We start from the raw sequence: 15,040 nt of genomic DNA on the forward strand, positions 1-15,040 counted from the left end.
AACATGGAAATTTCTAATATATCTATAATATACATATATATGGGATAATATATATATATATTATATCTATATATATCTAATATATCTATAATTATATATGGGATATATAATATATCTATAATATATATATAGGATATATATATATGGGATAATAATATATCTATAATATATATAGGATATATATAATAATATATCTATAATATATATGCCTATATATTATATATAATATATATGTCTATAATATATAAATTGATTGATTTTGATTCATTTTATCTCTAAGTAGATAAAATTAAAAGAGTTAGTCAAGTAGTTTCGTGTTTCCAAATTGGGTTCTTGTTTTCAGCTCCTGTATCAACATGGAAATTTCTTTTATTTTATCAGCCATTGTTTTGCTCTTGCAATAAGGAGGTTACAGGAAGGCATGGACCACTGCTCTCAAACTTTCAAAATGATATGGAATCCATGTTTAGAAATCTGCATGGGAACAGATCTCTTAAAAGATGTAAACATTATTATTTTTCATGAAATCAGGACTTTTTGTATAGTATAATAAAAAAATTAGTTTGAACCATAGTGATGATGATTGTGGTGGTATTGGTGTTGTTGGTGATAATTGCTGCTATTGATTCCTACTAGTCAATGATTCCTATTTATTAAAACAGCCTTGTGAAGTAGAATTTTTCCCTTGAATTATGAATGAGGAAAGCAATACCTACAGTAAATGAAGTTTCCATGATAAGTGACAGGAAAAAAACAGCTGGCTCCTAAGTCCAACTTTATCCCCCAGATCATTCAGACAGAACATGTGATAGACGACTAAATGAGTCAAGAGAAATAAAATGGGATTAAGATGAAGCTACCAGTTCATTCAGTGATGTTTCTTTGAACGTAGTTGAACTCAGCAATGAAGTGAGGAATAAATCAGTGACATACAAATGCAAAGAAGCTACCCCAGAGTAATTCTGTCTAAATGCAAACAACTTGAAACATGACTACAAAAAAGGTTCTTAAAAAGATATTTCTTAAACATCAATTGTTTAAATGATTACCTATAATGCTGTAAAACGTTTGGGGGACATTTTTCATGTTAGATTATCGTGGACACTATAGATATCCATAATTTGTATCTAGATGTGCTATTCATGGGCTTTGGAATTACTTATCCTTTACTAGAAGAGGTATAAAATTATAGTCAAAAAAGCTAATACTTATTGTTGATTGATATAGTATTAACATAACTGCTACAATTTAATAAATAAAATAAAGATAAAAAGAAAAACAAAAATAAAACAAAAAAAGATTACAGGAAACTACTCATTCTATTGATACACTATTACTGTAAGATTTTCTATTGGGGATGATAATCTGACTTAAAAATGCTGAGGCTGTTGAAAGTGAAATAGTTTGGAGTGATCTTAAAAATAATACCTGTAAGGATTTAATAAAAAAAGCTTATAACCCCCCCAAAATAAATAAATAAAAAGAACTTGACGTGTTCACATATACAATTTAAGGAAAAATATTGATCGCCGAGTTACGTTAAGCTTTAGTGGCAGCGAACAGTACTTATTACATGTTTCCCTATTGTTAGGGCGAGCAGATTCACAAAAGTCCCTCTGTTAATTGGCAGTGTACAGTCAATGTGGAAAGCAGGCGCTCTGTAGCAAGACTGCCCATGTATCTGCTGGGAATCTCCATCTTCCACCAGCTACCTGGTCTTGGGCAAAGTACTTCATTATTCTGTGCCTTGGTCTTCTTTAAGAAATGAAAAAAAATAAAAATTTATTTCCTCTTAGGTATGATGGGAGGATTAAACTAATTGCATAAGAAAGGTGCTTAGAATAGTGCTTGGCACATACAAATTTATTATTCCTATTATTATCTTGCTGGGCTCCTGGCCTTTGTTAAGTTTTCCAGAGTTGAAAGACCTCACTAACATTGAATTAAGTACGGAGGCTCAACGAATGTCTTTGTCTTCTGTGAAGTGAGTGTAGAATGCCTGATGTACCCGAGAGGGAGCAAAATGTGAAAGGCAGTTGTTGGTTTGGCTGAATGAATGTCAGGTGAAGAAGGTAAAATGTTCAGCATCTGGAAAGAGGTATGTTCATTCAAAAGGGAAAATGGAAATGCTATTAAAATCCATCACCTTCTGTGAAGAATGAGGGGAGAACTATTGGTCTGAAGGAAGATTAGAGGAATACAGAACCATACTACACAGCTCTGCAGTCTTCCATCAAGCAAACACAGCATGTTACAATGTTATACTCTTAGCATTAGCATAATTCTGAGGTCAAAAGTTTAAGAATTGTTGAAAATACTGTGATATTATATTCATATTCATTTGTTTTTATTTAGAAATGTAATTGGTAATGAAGACGATGATGATGAAGATAATGCTTGAAATAACAGACATTCAGAGTGCAAAAATAATTTAAAATGTCTAAACTTACATAAAAAGAAAAAGTAGGAGTTATTCTTGGTGCCACCAGTTCTGTCCAGTGTGACTCCTGTAACCAGCATCATGAGTGTAACCACCAACTTTTGCAGTGGGATAGCCAGCATGCGTACCCCTGTTTCTGATTAATTGCTCATACAATAGACGTCAGACATCAGAATGTTAAAGTTACTATGATATTAACCCATCCACCACTGTATAAATTATATACATATACACATATATATGTAATGTATGTATTTTATAATGACAGATAAGGAGAACAGTTCAAAACTTTGAAAATTAAAAAAGTGGATAGAATATTGCCAGGATATTGGAGAAGAGATTTCTTTTGTGATGATGAGCACATAGGTGAGAGATCAGCTTGGGGTTACTGAAGGTTCTATAAAATTGGGATATCTTGAGATGCAAGACAACCAGGCAGATAAACACTGCAGGAGTATCTCATGATGCTTAGGGCCTGAGGAAGGGTCAGCCTGAATATTTTCCTGGCCCACAGTGCTCTGTATCTCTGCACATACCATTGCAGCTGGGAGGACCAGGAAGGTGAGCTGGGGAAGGCTGAGGGACAGTCGGACCTCCTTCAATCTCCACTGCCAGTGGTTCCTAGTAGTTTGGCAGTGGTGGCAGGGGGGAATTTAACACAGGGCGAAGTTAGGAGTTGTAATCGATACTTTACAGTGGTTGTAGAAACATATGCATTATATCTTCAAATGTGAGGAGTAGGTACAAGTTTGTAGAGTACTCAAAAAAGTATCTGGGAAAGATAATCCCCTCAGGACAAATGTCAAAAAGAGAAAAAGAATTATCCATAATCAGTCTATTTTCTAACACAGATGGGATCAAAATACACACAATGCCTTCACTCCTCTACACCCATCATCTTGTACAAGAAATATATTTTCCTATCAGCACATGTTGACAACTTTTTTTTTTTTTTACCAAATGTATAGTCCTTATCAATCAATAGATATTGTATTGCTTCTTAGTTCAAATTTCTTTAAATCTTGTCTAACCAGTGATTTAAAAAAATATATTTATTGTGGTAATGTTTTCTTGGTCTGTTATGTTTCGGGTTGCTGTCTCTTTCTTAATGACATCTAATATCTCTTTGTACATTAAGAAAACGTGGCATTTTTTTTGGTAAGCCTTTCTCAAAGATCTGGCAGATAAGCAAGTTTCCTCTGTTGTTAGTTGTCTCAGAACTTGAAAAGGTGGACCCCATTTGTACTGTCAATCATAATAAGCCATTGTTTATATCTCAGTATTCTGTCAGAGGTCAACATGCAATGAAATGGTTGTATTCTCTCTTGTACAACAATTGAGCTAGCGTATTTGGCATTGACAAAAGTGATGGCAGGTACCACACTACACTGTTCTGTGGCCTTTTGCCCATAAATGACAGGAAGGATATATTACCCTCAGAGCCTTACTATCAGGTGTCAAAGTAACTTCCTCTCCTGACAGGCTGGGGGAGCAATTCTGATGTGAGATGAGCAGGTCTCTTGAATTTTACTTTCTCCTTTGAAGGGCAAGGAGACAAAAGCAGCTTTGCTTCTTCCCTGGTTTTGGGGCTTCCCAGTCACATCCAGTGATTGGAGACTGAAATAACCTACGTGACCTGGAAAAATAAACTCGGACCCACTCAGATGCCATTAAATGGTGATTTATTCACACCTGCACAGGGGCTGTTGTTCTGAGACAAGCGGCCCCAAAGTGACCTGTAAGCCTCAATAGATCCTGCCTTTTGGGGCCAAACTGATGTGAAACCTCTGTGCACTGATTCACAATTTGCCTGGAACTTCTGCTTTTCTGAAATGTACCCAGACTTTTAAAGCCATCAGAGAGTTTGGTCTAAAGCACTAGACGCTCATTCTCTATAATGCCTTTCTCTACCAGCGCAAATATTGGGGTCAGTATTCGGCTTTACTTTGCTGGGTGAGTGGGCTCAAGCTCAGTTCAGTAACACTATTAGGATTGTTAATACGTTTAGGACACTTGGAACAGTATCTGAAATGTGATGGGCATTAATGTGTTTATTTTTATTATGGCAAATAAAGGCCCTAGCACACAAATAGGTCTTAAAGTTGTCAATAGAGTATCTCAGTATATCTAACAACTGTGAAGCAATGATGCCTCATCGTAGAAGAAAGTTTCATCATTTACAAAGTTATTTTCCCCTTCCTCATTTGTCTTCCCAAGTGATTTTATGATTTTCATTTTAAAGAGAATAACATCCTATCTCAAAGAATTTATTTATTCATTTGAAGGTAGACTTTTCCCCTTAAATTAAAAAAAAAATCCAGATTCATTAAAGAAATCAGTACAACACATTGAATTTGAAATAGGAAAAAGCATGATAAATGAGGTAAACAATGGCTATTTTCTGAGATAAGGTGAAGGTAAAATTAGTTCACAGAATCATGTTCATGTTCTGTTACTATAGATGAAACCAAAATCTGGTTCTGAGTACTTTAGTAGTGCAATGCCAGAAAGAACATGATTAGTTTTAAGAATCTCCATGCTATTCAGAATACATCCACTAACAATCAGACACACCTACTCCGTTTCACACGCTGACCCGTTCTCACTTTCACTTACCCCCTTACATTTTCATTCACACGTACACACACACGTGTACATACTAACAGTTGCTTCTAAATATAGACACAGTTTTTGTTCCTATGGAGGTTTCAACATTTTTTTCCCTTAACAGAAGAGATACAGGGAGATAAAGTAGCTTCCATCCCTGTGATTATCGGCACAGTACATGAAATACCTTTGTTAGCTGCAAATATAAGACAACACCCCGTTGCAGTGAAATCACCTCTCTGAGGGGATAATGCACTCACATCCAAGACACGTTTCACAGTTCTGTGATGCTCTGCCTAGATCCTGGATACAGAACTAGCTTTGGCTGCCAAACCTTTAGTTATTACCAGTGTTCACAAGGGCACCAGAAAAACTGCAGTGCTTTAGCCACAAGACATCTAATTTTGAAAAATGTAACTCCTTGATGTTGGATAAAATGAACTTCTGATGTGATATATCGTATTATGTCCAACTACTTGATATAAAACAATTAAATGTCAAAGGAGTTCCTTGTATAATGTCTAAAAGCACAGTGATTAAGCTCGATTTCTATTTCTACCATTTTCAAGATAGGAGATGTGGGTTAGGCTATTTAACTGCCCCAACCTGTTTCCTAAACTGTAAAATGAACGTAATGACATCCACCTGACAGAGAATTTGCAAGGATTAATCATGAGATAAACCACATAAATTGCTGACTGTAGTGATAAGTATATTTAAGTGCTCAATGTCAACAATTATTTTATTTGCCCGAAGTACAAATATGAGGGAAACCGAATCTTAAAACTTTCATTCTCGTAATCAGCTCCACTATTGTTTAGAATTTGTTTTAAATTTATAACAGAATTCAACACTGCCCAGCTAGAGTATAGTAATCTGCTATTTATAGATGAGGCCAAGCATTTGCATTCAGAAAGAATACAAAATTGGTGATATTAACATGTAGACATTTTAGTTTTATTTTTATGGAATTCGAAATGATTAGATAAGTTGCTATGACAAAATGCCTGCTGACCTCCCTCTCAAGACTAAAGCCTAAAGTCTGTATAAGCAAGTATAACCTACAATGAATAAAAGTACTAATTTTGACATGAATTGATTTCATAATGTTTTCCTTACAATAAATTGCTTACTATTTAATCAATATACTCTACAAATAATCTAATAGTGTTTCTGAAAAACTTTCTTTAGGAGGTGATAAAATATATTACAAATATCACCAATTCACGAACAAGATCAAAGTCGCCTATTATATGAGTGCATACATGTGAGACTGTGTGGAGAGGCACACTCACCTCAGACAAAGAGGAAACTGACATAGATTTTAGACCAAATGGCCAGTAAAAATTTTAACCTAAAACTATAGGGAATAACCTTTTAGAATTAGGAAACTTTTTACTTTGAATTTGTCAAGCAGATGTTACCAAATTAACATGAGAAATATTCTTTTTAGACAGACTTGATTAACTGATGTTTGTGCCTCAAATATTGATTTTCTGACTCATTATTTTTTAAGTTCACATACGCCTGTTGGAAGCAACTCTTATTAAGAACCTCAAAATATGTGACGGATACTGAGATACCTTGGTTGAGTTGGAGCTAGGGATCTTGCTCCTGATTTTCTCCAGTAACACCTCCAAGTCTTTCCTGAACCTCAGCAAAGCACTAGATTTCAGAATAGCACAAATTGAAAACCCCATTGTATGTCATACATTTATCTAATCATTTACCTTCATATGTTTGATTGCATCCTTTAAATTGCAGTATCACATTTTTTGCCCATAAAAATACCATGATAGAAATAGATAGCATTTCTCTTTTATACAAAATAAAACCTATACTGAGACAAATGATGTGTTTTTCTCATAGCCACACAACTACCTCATAGATGACAAAGCAAGAATTAAGACCCAGGTCCGCAACACTATAGCACTGTAAATGTAGATGTTCAGATCTACTTTTGTCTTCCTGGGACTAGTCCTAGTATATTAGAAGCATCAGGATAAAAATTAGTTTCTTGAACCAGGCATTAATTAAAAGAAAGAGTATGTGGGCAGCATTAATTCTGTTCCCCATTTTTTTTTTAAACTGTGAGTTCTAAAATCTTCCTTTTTGGTTGTATGCATTATTCTTTCCTCTTAAAACCCCTATTTTCATAATCCCTCTCATGGAAGCTCCTCAACCTTTCCTCCTCTATTTTATCTCCTTACATTGCGATGAGAGAAGTACTGGTGTCTGCTAGAATAATATAAAAGGTATCAAGTATGCAGTTGTAGTTTTCACTCTTAAGGGTAGAGTTATCAGTGAGAGATGCAAAAAAGTGAAGCACTGACTCTTAAGCAGAACCAGGGTTGAAGTGTGGCAATTGAACTTTAAGGAAAAGAAAATATAAGGGCAGAAGATAAGCATTATGCTGTAGGAAAGAAGAAAATAAACAGTTATCTATAGGTATTCTCCCCCCACCCCCCTTGATAAAGAAGGATGTATCTTCTACTCGAGAAAACTCTCAAAGTTTAGACATGGATCAGAGCTTCAGTATGAACACTTTTATTCATATATGCAGATGCCTTTTAATGCAGAGAGTGTAAATGGTAGCATAGATACTATGTTTTTAAAAAGGTTTTGTGAAACAAAATATAGTGGATTTTCTGCACTAGAAGAAACAAAGCATAAAGCCATGGGAAAGCTTTGTACTAACGGTGTTTATGACCATGGCAGGGCATTCCAAACTTAAGAGTTTCTAGTTTACTATAGATGCTCACATCCAAAGGGCAGAGTGAATGCGAAGGAGAGGTTACTAAACAATGAAATTGTAGTGAAAACCTTGATGTGTTTGATTCATATTTTTAAAAAAGTGGTTAAAACACTTAAGATGCAAAACATAGCTGAAATTGTTTCTGAAACATTAGTGATATCTGAATTTTATCTAAAATGCAATAAAAGATGATGAATATCACATAATAAAAGTAATACAATTGTACACAGAATCAGGAACAAAAACTATATGATTGTTTTAATAGATGTTGAAGCATGCAATAAAATTCAATATCCCTTCATAATAAAACTTTTGAGCAAACTGGGTATTGAAGGAACATGCCTTAGTAGATGAAGGCCCCAGAAGACAAACCCACAGCTAACATTATCCTGAAAAATAAAAAATTGAAAGCATTTTCTCTAAGATCTGTAACAAGACATGGGCACCCACTTTCAAACTTTTATCACTTTTACTCAACATGGTACTGGAAGTACTGGCTAGAGCCATTAAGAGAGAAAGAAATAATGGACATCCAATTTGGGGAAGGGGGAGGTCAAATAACCCTTGTTTGCAGATGATATGATCCTCTATCTAGAAAAGCCTAAGACTCCATCACAAAACCTTAAAAGTGATAAATGAATTCAATAATGTTGAATTCAGTAAAAATGAATTTAGTAGAGTAATACAAAATCAACATATGCAAATCCATGGCATTTCCGTGCACTAACAGAGAACCACTTAAGAAATCTCATTTACAACACCTACAGAACAGTAAAATACTTAGAAATTTAACCAAAGAAATAAAAGAACTCTACAATGAAAACTATAATATACTTATAAAAGAAATTGAAAAGGAAACAAAAAAATGAAAAAATATCCCATGTTCATGGATCAGAGGAATAAATATTGCCAAAGTGTATGTACTATGCAAAGTGGTTTGCAGATTCAATGCCATCCCTAGAAAAACAGCAATGACATTCCTCATAAAAATATTAAAAGACAATCCTACAATTTGTCTGGAACCAAGAAAAAACTGAATTGCTAAAGGAATCTTGGGCATAAAGAGCAAAGCTAGAGGCATCACATTACCTGACTTTAAGATAAAATGCAAAGGTTAATTAGCCCAAATAGCATGGTTCTGGGGTAAAAACAGGCACTTTAGACCAATGCAACACAATAGAAGACCTATAAATAAATTCACACATTCACAACCAACTCTTTTTTGATAAAAGCACCAAGAATATACAATGGGGAAAGAACAGTCTTTTTGATAAATGGTGCCAGAGAATTGGACACACAGAAGTAAACTAGACCCTTATCACCATCCACAAAAATCAAATCAATATTGGTAAAAGTTTTAAATGTAAGACTGAAAACTGTGAAAGTACTAGAAGTAAATGGACACTGGTCTGGGCAAAGATTTTTCTTTTTTTATTAAATCATAGCTGTGTACATTAACGCAATCATGGGGTACAATGTGCTGGTTTTATATACAATTTAATATATTTCATCAAACTGGTTAACACAGCCTTTGCAGCATTTCCTTAGTTATTGTGTTAAGACATTTATATTCTACACTTAGTAAATTTCACATGTACCCTTATAAGATGTACCATAGGTGTGGTCCCACCGGTTACCCTCCCTCCACCCATCCTCCCCTCTCTCCTCCCCTTTCTCCTTCTTCTTGGGCTGTGATTGGGTTATAGCTTTCATAGGAAAGCTACAAATTGGTTTCATAGTACGGCTGAGTACATTGGAAGCAGAGAGCCCTCAGAATGGAAGAAGATATTTGTAGGTCATGTCTCCAACAAAGGTTTAATAACCAGAATCCACAGAGAACTCAAACATATTAGTAAGAAAAGAATAAGTGATCCTATCTCAGGGTGGGGAAGGGACTTGAGAAACTTCTCTGAAGAAGACAGGCACACGGCCTATAGACATATGAAAAAATGCTCATCATTTAATCATCAGAGAAATGCAAATCAAAACCACTTTGAGATATCATCTAACTCCAGTAAGATTAGCCCACATCACAAAATCCCAAAGTTTTTTTTTGGTTAAGACTTCAAAAATACAGGCAATAAAAGTACAAATGAGATTACAAAAACCTAAAAGTCTCCCACACAGCAAAGGAAACAATCAGTAAAGTAAAGAGACAACCCATAGAAGCAGAGAAAATATTTGTAAACTCTCCATCTGCTTAGGGATTAATAACTAAAGTATGTAGGGAACCTAAAACAACTCAATAGAAAAAATGAACAAATGATCAGATTTCAAACATTGACAAATGGTCTGCAAAGATGTTTCACAAAAGAAGAAATAGAAATGGCAAACAAGTATATGAAAAACGCTCAACGTTCCTAACCATCAGAGAAATGAGAGTCAAAACTACTGAGATGTGATCTCACCCCAGTTAAAGTAGCATCATAAAAAGAAAAACAACTGGGCTGCGCCTGTGGCTCAAAGGAGTAGGGTGCCAGTCCCATATGCTGGAGGTGGTGGGTTCAAACCTATCCCCAGCAAAAAACCACAAAAAAAAAAAAAAAAAAAAAGAAAAACAACCAATGCTGGTGAGGATGTGAAGAAAAGGGAATGCTCACACAATGTTGGTTGATGGGGATTTAAATTAGTATGGTTATTATGGAAAACAGTATGAAGTCTCCTCAAAACACTAAAAAAAGAACTATCATCCAATCTGGAAATCCTGCTGCAGAGTATATATCTGGAAGGAAACTGTATCAAAGACATATCTGCATACCCATGTTTATGCAGCACTATTCACAACAACCAAAATATGAAATCAATCTAAGTGTGCAAATAGATGCATGTTGGAATATTATTCAGCTATAAAAATAAGATTGAAATCTCATCATCAGCAACAGCATGGATGAACTGGAAGACATTATGCTATGAGAAATAAGCCTGGAACAGAAAGAAAATAATGAATGTTCTCATTCATGTGTGGAAGTTAAAAACCTGATCTCATGGTAGTAGAAAGATGCTTGATAAATACCAGAGGCTGGGAAGGGTGAGAGGGGACGGGTTAGAAAGAGCAGTTGGTTGGTTAGTGGTATCTAAAATATAGTTAGAAAGAAAAACTAAGTTCTAGTGTTCATAAAACAATAGGGTGGTCATAGTAATTTCTTGTATACTTCAAAATAGTTAGAAGGGAAGATGTGGAAGGTTCCCAACACAAAGAAATCATAAGGTTCGAGGTGATGGATATCTCACTTACCTTTGTTTGATCATTACACATTACATACATGCATCACATTATCACCTATCCCTCTAAATATGTATGATTATTATGTATCAATAAAAAGATGAAGATTATAGCATAAAACAAAATGAGGCTGCATCAAAGATGCTCCTGGGAGTAATCATGGGAGATGATGTCAACTTAATACGAATCTTTCTTCAGCCTTGTCAGAGTGAGCCTTCATGACAAGACTGAAACGGGATTTCTCAACTCACCTAACAGAACTACTATTTACTATCAAATTTTTCAGTTCTTTGCAAACTAGTTTTGTTTTACTTTCTATAATAAAGATGGGTCGTCAAACGACAGACCATGAACCCCAGTGCCTTCGCTTATTTTTATAAATAACGTTTGGCTGGAGTCATGTTCTTTCATTTGCCCACTGCCTAAGCCTGTTTCCAGAGAACAATAGCAGAGTTGAGTAGTTGTCACAAAGGTCAGATGGCTTGCTAAACTTAAAACATGTATGATTTGCTTCCCTAAATACCTTGCCAACCCCTGTTCTAACATGTATTTCATGCCTCGTTCTTAATACAGGTAATAGTTAATTAAGAGTACTGGTATCATTTTTATACATCTGAAACAAGTATTATCAAGGCATATGGTAAAATACTACAATTGTGTCCAGTATATTACCTAATGGAGGATGAAGTATTAAAAGTTCTTCAACTTTCACCTTTTAACTAGTTGGGGAGCATAAATTCCTTTATGTCTTTTCAAATTATGTGAACGGAATCTGTTTAAATATCTTCTTATACCAGAGTAGAATGAGAACCTCAAAATGGACATGTTTGTCAAAAGATAAGAAAGAAAACTTAAAGAATCACCACCATAAAGCTGGTCTTTAGTCCATCTTTACACTTTGAAAATGAAGAGAAGCCTAACATTTTTAAATTGCTTTCCTGTGGGGAAATATATGTGTTTATTCACGTATCTGTTGACTATGAGGAAATGCTATAAATCAAATCTACTTACCACATGGGGATAAAATTCCCTCAAATAAACATGTGCACATGGAATTCTTAAAGTTGAAGCCATTTTAAAAAATATAACCTAGGATAATGTCATATTAGATCAAAAGCAACTCATGAATCTAAATTAAAGAGAAAAATTTGTTAATTTACCTAAACAAACTCTCCCGGTGGAATTTCTTTAAGTAACAATGCAGGAATTCTTAAACAAGTCTTTCTAATATGACTGCATGTACTTATTTTGATACTTTCTTTCTGGTACGTTTATGTATATGGAAACAAATGAAACGCAGCTAAATAGCAAACTGAAGATACTCTCTTTACATTTTCGCTCTGCCATACCTCTGCTTTCCACTAACATAATATACAAATCATTGCTTACTTCTCATCTCTTCTGATTTCTTTTGTCTGAATGCTTTGAAATGCTAATTTACAACACTATATCAAAGTGGTTATTTGCCTTTCAGGGTCTTGCAAGATGATCTCCACATAAAAAGTCCCTTCAGACCCCAGCTCTAGACAGGAGGCTACCAGTGGACCTAGTATTTAAAAAGCCCTATTTCTTGATTTCTTGGGTTGAGAATCATTTTGGGGGTGGGTGGGGAGAAAGAGAGAGAGAGACTGACTATGTACATACCCTCTAACTTTATAGGAAGTGGATTGCGTTTCTGGAAAAATTGCTAAAACTTTGGCTTTTGTCCTGTTTTCCAAATGATGTTTATCCCTGTGGCCATTATAAATGATTGCTTTGCCATTTTAATAATCAGATCTGCAAATTTCCACTCAGCATCAAACCCAAACAATCCAATCAGAAGATGATTGACATCCTTGCTTGTGAATCAAAATTTATTAAGCTTGATGTTTTACCTCTCTCTTGCCAAGAGGGAGCATCTTTTTATGATCAGTTGTCAAGGCAAGTCTGTTCACGGAGGCATCACTGATGTTTAGATAGGAAAGCGTAAGTCATTCAACTGTAGCCATCCCATCCCATCTATCTAGATTGTTGCTATTTTGCAATTAGATTTTTTTTCAAGTTGAAAATCAGTTGAGCTTTCCCCAAAAATATTTGCTAGTGTCAGAAAATATCTTCTGACCCTGAACAATATAATTTTCTAATTGCAATCAAAACGAAGCTCTGTTTATATGAAGGAATAAGTTGGGCACCACGACTGCTAGTGATACTGAAAAATTGCATAGTTTCCTTTTCAAGTTAGAAGTCTGAAAAAAACTTCAATGTTTCCTTCTAGAAGGCATGGTTTATTTTCTGATAGATGGTAAGAAGGAATCAGAATTGGGAAACAGTTACATAGTGATGATGTCATCGTCACCTCATGACATAATATGTTGTTCAATGCATGAAAAAGGATTCTATTTTAACATGGGATGAAATTTTATTTCCTATGTTTTAAAACAAATGTAAAACATATTGGTTTTCTTCAAAGACTGCTAACAAGTAATAAAGATGGATAATTGTTTCTTTGACAGAATACTTCCTAGATGTCTGAAGGGTCTTTAGAAGACATTTCAGTTCAACTTTATTATAAAATAAAATGCAAACACAATCATAACAAATAGTTCATTTTGAAAATTTTCAGGCATAGCAGTGGGATCTTACATTTTATTTCATTCCAGGTGATTCAGAATTTGAACAATTTCCTTGTGGAGGGTGTGCAATACATATATCTTTACATAAAAACATTAAAGGGAGTACAATGAAAAAAGAAAATTGATCAATATTTTAGATCGAACACTCATGGAAAACCTTTACCTACTAGACAAATCCCTTTGAAATTCAAGAATACTAAGTTCACAAACAATGACTGCTATGTATATGTTACTTCATCCACAAGGAGCACATTCATGCAATTATAGTATCAAGAACCATCTATAAAGTTTTAGTGGCACTAATATAAGAAATCCGAGATTGTACTCAGCTCTGAGCTAAACTCAAATGTGAGAGAGCTTGCCTCTCTAGCAGCGTCTCTCAGAGACAGAGTCCAAGAAGGGTCAACCAAATTTTGATACAAAATAATCATCCTCTTGTACCCTGTCCATTTCTATCAGTAAAGTGATAAGGAATGGAAACCTTGAAGTTTTGTGATATAATATTTTCTTGGCTTTTACCTTTTACAAAGTACTTTTTTCCTATTCTTTTCCCCACTTTCTTCCCTTCCACTTATGGCAGATAGTCCAAAATCCTTGGCCATATAATACAGTACAGTTAGTTAAGTAGAAGTATGGATTAGTAAAAGTAGAGATTAACTAAATTTTAATGATAGCAAAGTATAAACTGTGTCCAAGTAAGAACAGACCTCTTTGGGGACTTCCAATGAAAGTACAGAAGCATTTCACACTTCGGCCTGTGCACTTCTCTCAGCAGGGAGCATTTCCAGTGCAAGTTTGCAGGAAAGCGTGGTCTCCATAACAACCTGACTCTGACAGTACCTATGAACAAAAAGAGAACATTCTTCAGCTCCCAGATTGTTCACCCTTTGTTCTTAAAACTTTCAACTCCTTCCCAGGAAAATGTTCCATTGGTAATGAAAGGTGCTATTTACTTTGGTTTTATTTTACATCTAGTCCTGGAGGCCTTTATACTGCAAGGTTTAGAGAAGTTAACAAGAGTATAATAAGGGACTTCAGTCAGAGATGCTTGCTTAGGAGGATCAACTCAATGAGACTCTTCAGAACTCTGTGGGAAAGAAGTGTCGGTGGCTGTTGGGTAGGAAGACGTAGGTCAGGGCTGCATCAGTGTTGTCCTGAAATCATTGGCTATAGATGGTATTTTCTCACCCTATATTTTCTGTGAGGAAAATGACCATGAGCAACGTTGACTGAGGTTAGAAAGGCTTCCTTTCAATCTCTGTTGTGGTCCTCTCTGCATTTTGTTTCCCATCCCTGAGAACTGTAGTGGAAGAGAGGACATTTCTGATGCAACAGAGAGAAAAGAGAAAGAATTGAAGCTTTGGGATAAAACATAAAAATCTAATTTTTTTTTTTTTTTTTTT

The sequence above is a fragment of the Otolemur garnettii genome, unplaced genomic scaffold, assembly GCF_000181295.1.
Source record: "Otolemur garnettii isolate 467f Iridium unplaced genomic scaffold, OtoGar3 scaffold00020, whole genome shotgun sequence".
NCBI classification, from domain to species: domain Eukaryota; kingdom Metazoa; phylum Chordata; class Mammalia; order Primates; family Galagidae; genus Otolemur; species Otolemur garnettii.